Source organism: Otolemur garnettii, unplaced genomic scaffold, assembly GCF_000181295.1.
Source record: "Otolemur garnettii isolate 467f Iridium unplaced genomic scaffold, OtoGar3 scaffold00016, whole genome shotgun sequence".
In the NCBI taxonomy this organism is placed as follows: domain Eukaryota; kingdom Metazoa; phylum Chordata; class Mammalia; order Primates; family Galagidae; genus Otolemur; species Otolemur garnettii.
Window position 1 is genome coordinate 25,377,794 of NW_003852411.1, and position 7,361 is coordinate 25,385,154.

Genomic DNA, 7,361 nt, shown 5'->3' on the forward strand with positions numbered 1-7,361 from the left:
TTTTTAAATGGATCAAAACAATAAACATTTCCATGTTAGGAAATACAGTTTCATTGAAAAACATTTCTGGCTTCATATCTTTTATAACATAAAACTTGCAAATTACATTGAAGAAACCAACTACAAGAAGGCATTCAGTTATAAATATTTATAAATGTAGTTAGAAAATACATATTTTGCTTATGTACAATATAACAATTTGCTCGCTTCAGCAAGCAACCAGCAATAAAGGAAATACATGTCACACTAGTAGAGTTTTAAATAGTTCAGAATGTAAACGCCTGAAAAATATCAGTTGGGAATGAACAGGAAGTAGCGTGATGCATAGTTTTGATATCTGGTATGTTCAAATGCTGAATCACTTCTTCATTAATTATACAACCTAACTTCTGCCATAAAAAGGATTAAAACTTCCTCCTTCATGACATTAAAGCTGGAGAAGGTACGGAGCTGTATTCTTTCTTGACCAGAGTGGACAGAGTCCTGAACTTTCTCCTGCGACTGGGGAAAGGTCATATTTGAGGACAGCATGGCTCCAAAGCACAAGCCCTCGGTGCAAACTGAGGGCCCGGAGAAGAAGGGTCATCAAGAGCCTGGGGAGGAGGACAGCTTCTGCTCCATTCCTGAAGCCCTCTGGGCTGCACCTGTAGAGAAGCACATATTCTACATGGACTCCGCATGTCCACTCAGCAACACCCCTAGGACCCAGGTGTACGAGGACTATGACTGTACCCTGAACCAGACCAGCATTGGGAACAGCATCAACAAATTCTACATCATCCAGCTGCTCAAAGAGGATGACTGCTTCATCTGCTGGAACCACTGGGGCCGTGTGGGAGAGGAGGGCCAATCAAAGATCAACAGCTTCACAAAGCTAGAAGATGCAAAGAAAGACTTTGAGAAGAAATTTTGGAACAAGACCAAGAACAACTCAGTGGACAGGGACCAATTTGTGATCCAATCTGGCAAGTACACACTTACAGAAGTACAAAGAAAAGACGAAGCCCAGGAGGCTGTGGTGAAGGTGGATGGAGGCCCACCACCGACTGTGACTAACCAGGTGCAGCCCTGCCCCCTGGATCTAGCCACACAGAAGCTCACCACCAACACCTTCAGCAAGGAGATGTTTGACAATGCCATGGTCCTCACGAACCCGGATGTTAAGAAGATGCCACTGGGAAAATTGAGCAAGAAGCAGATTGAACAGGGCTATAAGATCTTGGAGAAGCTTGAGGTGGCCCTGAAAGCCCAAACAGTTGATGGCCAAAGTGTGGAGGAGCTGTCCTCCCACTTCTACAGTGTCATCCCACACAACTTTGGCCACAGCCGACCCCCGCCCATCAACTCTCTTGACTTCTGCAGACTAAAAAGGACATGCTGCGAGATCTCTGGTAGACATCTTGCTAGGCTCAGACCCTGCAGGCAGCCTCTGAGGAGAGGATAGTGGAGGAAGCACCACACCCTCTGGACTGATATGACTCGCTTCTCAAGTGCCAGCTGCAGCTGCTGGACTCTGGGGCGCCTGAGTACAAGGTGATTCAGACCTACTTACAACAGACTGGCAGTACCCATAGGTGCTCTGCTTTTCAGCATGTTTGGCAAGTGAACCAAGAAGGGGAGGGAGACAGGTTCCAGGCTCACTCCAAACTGGGTAATCAGAGGCTGTTGTGGGATGGCACCAACATGGCTATGGTGGCCCCATCCACACCAGTGGGCTCCATATGATGGTGGTCACATTGGCAAGGGCATCTACTTCGCCTCAGAGAACAGCAAGTCCGCTGGATATGTTATCCTCCGAAGCCACACACAGCCTGATCCAACCCAGGACACTGAGCTGGAGCTGAATGGCCAGTGAGTGATGGTGCCCCTGGGCTGACCTATGCCCTTCCCAGAGTTCAGTGACTCTACCTTCTTTCAGAGCCAGTACCTCATCTATCAGGAGAGCCAGTGTCATCTGCACTACCTGCTAGAGATTCACCTCTGAGCTGCCTGTGCTAGCCCCTGGTCCTGGCTACAGGCTGGACCATGATCTTCCAGTTTTTCTGCCTATCTCTAGTTCCCCCCATATCACCTTTCTTTTGTTTCTCCAGAATACAATACACTAGTATTAACTATAGTTGCCATATTGCACAACAGATCTGGACTTACTCTCCTGTCCTACTGAAATTGTGTATCCTTTGACCTATATCACCTGAACCCCCTCCCCACAAACCCCTAATAAACACCATTCTACTTTCTAAAAACATTCCTCCTTCATGTATATTGCTGTGAAGCTTATGAAACAACACGTGTGAAGCACATAGAAAGGGGGCTAGCATATAGTTGATAAATGTTTGTTGATTTACATGGTAGCTGAGTATTGTGTAATTGTTTGACAATTGCAATTACACAATGACACAAGCATACACAAATGGGAATAAGTATCTTGCAAATTCCACTTTGTTGAGAATAGATATATATAGAGAGAGATTGCTTTTCCTTCTCTTTCATTCTGCTCTAGACACACAGGCCTCCCTTGCTGGTTCTTGGAGTTGACAAACAAGCTCTTGACTTAGAGCTTTTGTTATGGCTGTTCACTCAGCCTAGAACCTTAACTCACAATTCTATGGACATGGCTAACTCCCTCACTTCCCTTCAACTCTTTAGATCAGCGGTTCTTACCCTGTGGGTGGCCACCCCTTTGTAACAATGAAAATACATCCTGCATATCATCACATTATGATTCATAACAGTAGCAAAATTACAGTTATGAAGTAGCAATGAAAATAATTTTATGGTTGGGGGTCACCACATGAGGAACTGTATTAAAAGTTTGTGGCATTAGGTGACATTAGGAAGGTTGAGAACCACTGCTTTAGACAAACTTGACCTTCTCAATGAGTTACTCTTTTTAAAAAAATTTCAGAGTATTACGAGGTATGTGTTTTGTCTACATACTTTATTTTTTTTTACAGATTGAATCAAAGTGTACCCTTCCCCCAGATAGTGTGTGCTGTATTAGGGTGACCAGATGTCCCGCTTTTGGCGGGACAGTCCCACTTTTCAACAATTTGTCCCACATCCTGCAGCGTTTTAACAAAGTCTCGGTTTTTGGAAAGAATGCACCAACAGGCGAAAGAACAAGAAGGGAATATATGGTTTTTGGCTGCCATGTGGCTATTTCGCCAGAATATGAGTTTTATATTTTTTTTGTTAATTTTATAATGTTGAACTGTAATAATAACAAATAATTGCTGAGAAGTGATTATTGAGAACAGCTTATCAAAGTTTACATTGTTATCAGGCCCTGCCCTGCTGCCCCCCCACCCCCGCCATGTTGTCTCGCTTTACCAATGTTAAAATCTGGTCACCCTACGCTGTACCAAATAGATGTGAATTTATCCATCCCCTCACCCCAACTCCCCCAGCCTGATTTTCATTGAGATTTACTTTCCTATGTGCACTTAAGTGTTGATCAATTAGTTCCAGCTGGGTATTGAGTACATGTATTTGTTTCACCATTCTTGTAATGTTTCACTTAGAAGAATGGTTTCCAGTTCCCTCTGGGCTGTCACAAAAGATACTAGATTACAGCTGAGTAGTACTCTAGTGGATGCATATACCACACTTTATGAATCCATTCAAGTATTGGTTGTTCCAAATCTGTGCTATTGTGAGTTGTGCTCCTATAAACATTTGAGTGCAGGTGACCTTTTTGTAGAAGGACCTTTATTTTCCTTGGGGTATGTATTCAGCAGTGGGGTTGCTGGATCAAATGATAGGTCTACTTAAAGTATCTCTGAATCAAAGTGGGTCTACTTTGAGGTATCTCTATAGAACTTTCCATAGAGGTTGTATTAATTTGCAGTCTCACCAACAGTGTATAAATGTTCCTTTCTGTTCACATCCATGTCAGCCCTTCTTTTGGGGACTTTTTGATAAAAGCCATTCTCACTGGAATTAGGTGATACCTTATTGTGGTTTTGATTTGCATTTCCCTGATGATTAGAGATATTGAGTATGATTTCATGTGTTTGTTGTCCATTAAACTATCTTCCTTTGAAAAGTTTCTGTTTGTGTCTTTTGCCCACTTTTAAAAAAAAATTTTTTATTAGATCATATTTGTGCACATTAATTCTATCATGGGATACAGTGTGTTGTTTCCATATACAATTTGAAATACTTTCATCCAGTTGGCCAACATAGTCATCATGTCATTCTCATAATTGTTGTGTTAAGACATTTAAATTTGACATTTAGAAAGATTCACATGTACCCTTATAGGAAAAATCATAGGCGTGATCTCCGCAATCACCCTCCCTTCACCATCTTACTCCCTCCCCTTCCCTCCCTCACCCCTTTCCCGATATTCTTGGACTCCATTTGGATTATAGCTTTCCTATAATAGTTAACAATTAGTTTCATAATAGGGTTGAGTACATGAGATACTTTTTCTTCCATTTTTGAGATACTTTGCTAAGAAGAACATTTTCCAGCTCCATCCATGTAAACATGAAAGAGGTAAAGTCTCCATCTTTCTTTAGGGCTGCATAATATTCCATGGTGTACATATACCACAATTTATTGATCCATTCATGGGTTGATGGGCACTTGGGCTTCTTCCATGACCTAGCGATTGTGCATTGGGCTGCAATGAACATTCTGGTACAGATATCTGTATTGTAACATGATTTTTGGTCTTCTCAATATATACCTAGCAGAGGAATTATAGGATCAAATGGCAGATCTATATTTAGATCTCTAAGTGTTCTCCATATGACTTTCCAGAAGGGACATATTAGTTTGCATCCCCACCAGCAGTGAAGTACTGTTCCCTTTTCTCCACATCCCTGGTAGCATCTGTGATTTTGGGATTTTGTGATATGGGCCAATCTTACTGGTGTTAGGTGATATCTCAAAGTAGTTTTGATTTGCATTTCTCTTTTGCCCACTTTTTAATGGAGTTGTTTGATTTTTTTCTTGCTGATTTGCTTGAGTTCTTTGTAGATTTTGGTTATCAGTCCTTTCTCAGATATGTGGCTTGCAAATATTTTATCTCATTCTGTGGAATCTCTATTTACTTTACTGATTTTAAATTTTACCAAATGCTTTTTGGTAAATGCTTTTGGCTATGCTGAAATTTTTAAATTTGATTTGGTCTCATCTATTTTATTATTAATTATTATTGTTATTATTATCATTTTGCTGTGATTGCTTTTGAGGTCATCTTCATAAAATCTTTCCCTTTTGGGGGGGGGTGCCTGTGGCTCAAAGGAGTAGGGCACTGGCCCCATATGCTGGAGGTGGCGGGTTCAAACCCAGCCCCGGCCAAAAAAAAAAAATCTTTCCCAAGGCCAACATCTTTAAGAGTTTTTCCAACATTTCTTCTCAAATTCTTACAGTTTCCTGCCTTAGGTTTGAGTCTTTTATCTTTATGAATTAATGTTTGTGAGTTGTGAGAGGAGTAGATCCTGTTTCAGTCATATACATGTTGCTATCTAGTTTTGCCAACACCATTTATTGAACAGGGATTTTTTTCCCCCCTTGGTGTATGTTTTTATCTGTTTGTCAAAAATCAGATGAGAGTATGAAGATGATTTCATCTCTGGGTTTTCTCTTCTGATTTGTAGGTCTATATTTCTATTTTTGCACCCGCACCATCAGTCAGCAAACATTTAATTAAACATTAGTCAGAAGCCATTCCTGGGTGGGAGTTAATACAATTGATACCTTCATCCTAAATGGAAAGCACAGTTCCTAGCACATAGTAAGCACTCAAATGTTGGTTTCAAAGGGAATGTCTGCTTCATTTCTATATTCTGATGGTTTGTAAGATAACAAATTATACTTGAAACCTAGGACATGGTAAATATCTGCATTAATGAAAAACATGTATTTCCGTCTTTTCTTTGAATAGTTCTGAAAGCTGCCTTCCCGACATTAGAAGTCACATATAAAATGTAGCTGAGTTTTGTTTTGTAACTGAGTTTTGACCCCACACCTCTAGACCCATAGATCCCATTTTCAGTAATTGCTTGCAGGGAAGGCCCCTACATTTTCCCTGTGATCATTCATCTACAACAATGTCAGCCATCGTGTCCTTGGACAATGGCAACGTGTGCAGTCCTATGAAAGGAAACATAGGGGAAGGAAGGATCCAGGAAAAGACAGAGTATAACTCCAGAAAAGTCGAAGTGTGGGGATGCCAGTGCCCAGCTTTTCTGAAGCTAATTAAAAGGACCTGAGAGAAGATGTCTACAAACAAAACACATACATTACTTTTCCTTTTCCTTGTCAGCAATAGAAATGAGAGGTTCTCCACCCTCCCCCCCACCATATTGTTAAAGAGAACTGCTGAGAAAGCATGTTTTCCCTTCTCTGGCTCCTCAATTAGTGTTGGGTCCATAAAATAGACAAAAAGGAAAATAATCAAAGAGAAATCTTATCCTGGGAAGAGTTTTTTTCCTCTTTAAAAATTTTTTTTTTTTTTTTACTTGAGTAGTTGTTTTTCTTTTAAAAAATTTTGTATGAATATAAGGGTATATACGATCAGATTACATTGTTTGCATTTGTGAGGTAAAGTCCAAGTTGTACTTGAGTCCTTCACCCAGGAGGTGTGCCCTATACCCCTACCTTGTACCCATGAAGTGGGAGCTTACTGAGTCCTCTCCTCTACCTCCCCCTTTCCCTACCCTCCCTTTGTGAACTTAATTGTTTTTCCCCTTATGTGAGCCTGTAGTTGTTCATCTACTAGTTTCACATTAGTATTGAGTTACATGGAATGCTTTTTCTCCATTTTTGAGATACTTTACTAAGGAGAATGCTCTTCAGTGCCGTCCAAGTAGATACAAATAATGTAAACTTTCCATCCTTTAATGGCTGAATAGTATTCCATAGTGAAGATATACCACAGTTTATTAATCCACCCATGGGTTGATAGGCACTAGGGTTTTTTACACAACTTTGCAATTATGAATTGAACTGCAACACACATTTGAGTGCAAATATCCCTATGGTAAATAATTTTTTTCTTCTGAGTAGATACCTAGTAATGGGATTGTGGGATCAAATGGAAGGTCTACTTGTAGCTCTTTGAAGATTCTCCATATTTATTTCCAAAAAGACTGTATTAGTTTGCAATCCCACCAACAGTATGTAAGTGTTCCCTTCTCTCTGTACCCACACCAGCATCTGCAGCTTTGGGACTTTGTGATGTGGGCTATTCTCACCAAGGTTGGGCCATATCTCAGAGTGGTTTTGATTTGCATTTCTCTATCAGAGGAGTAGTTTGCAAATTTATTTTTCATGTTGTAGGTTGCTTTTCCACTCTACTGATTATTTCCTTTGCTATATGGAAACTTTTTAGTTCAATATAATCCCAT

At 40.5% G+C, this 7,361-nt stretch overlaps 1 pseudogene; it reads left to right on the top strand.

Moving 5' to 3' along the window:
- Positions 1-529: 529 nt before the first annotated feature.
- Positions 530-1,984, top strand: LOC100965472 (annotated as a pseudogene).
- The last annotated feature ends 5,377 nt before the right edge of the window (positions 1,985-7,361 follow it).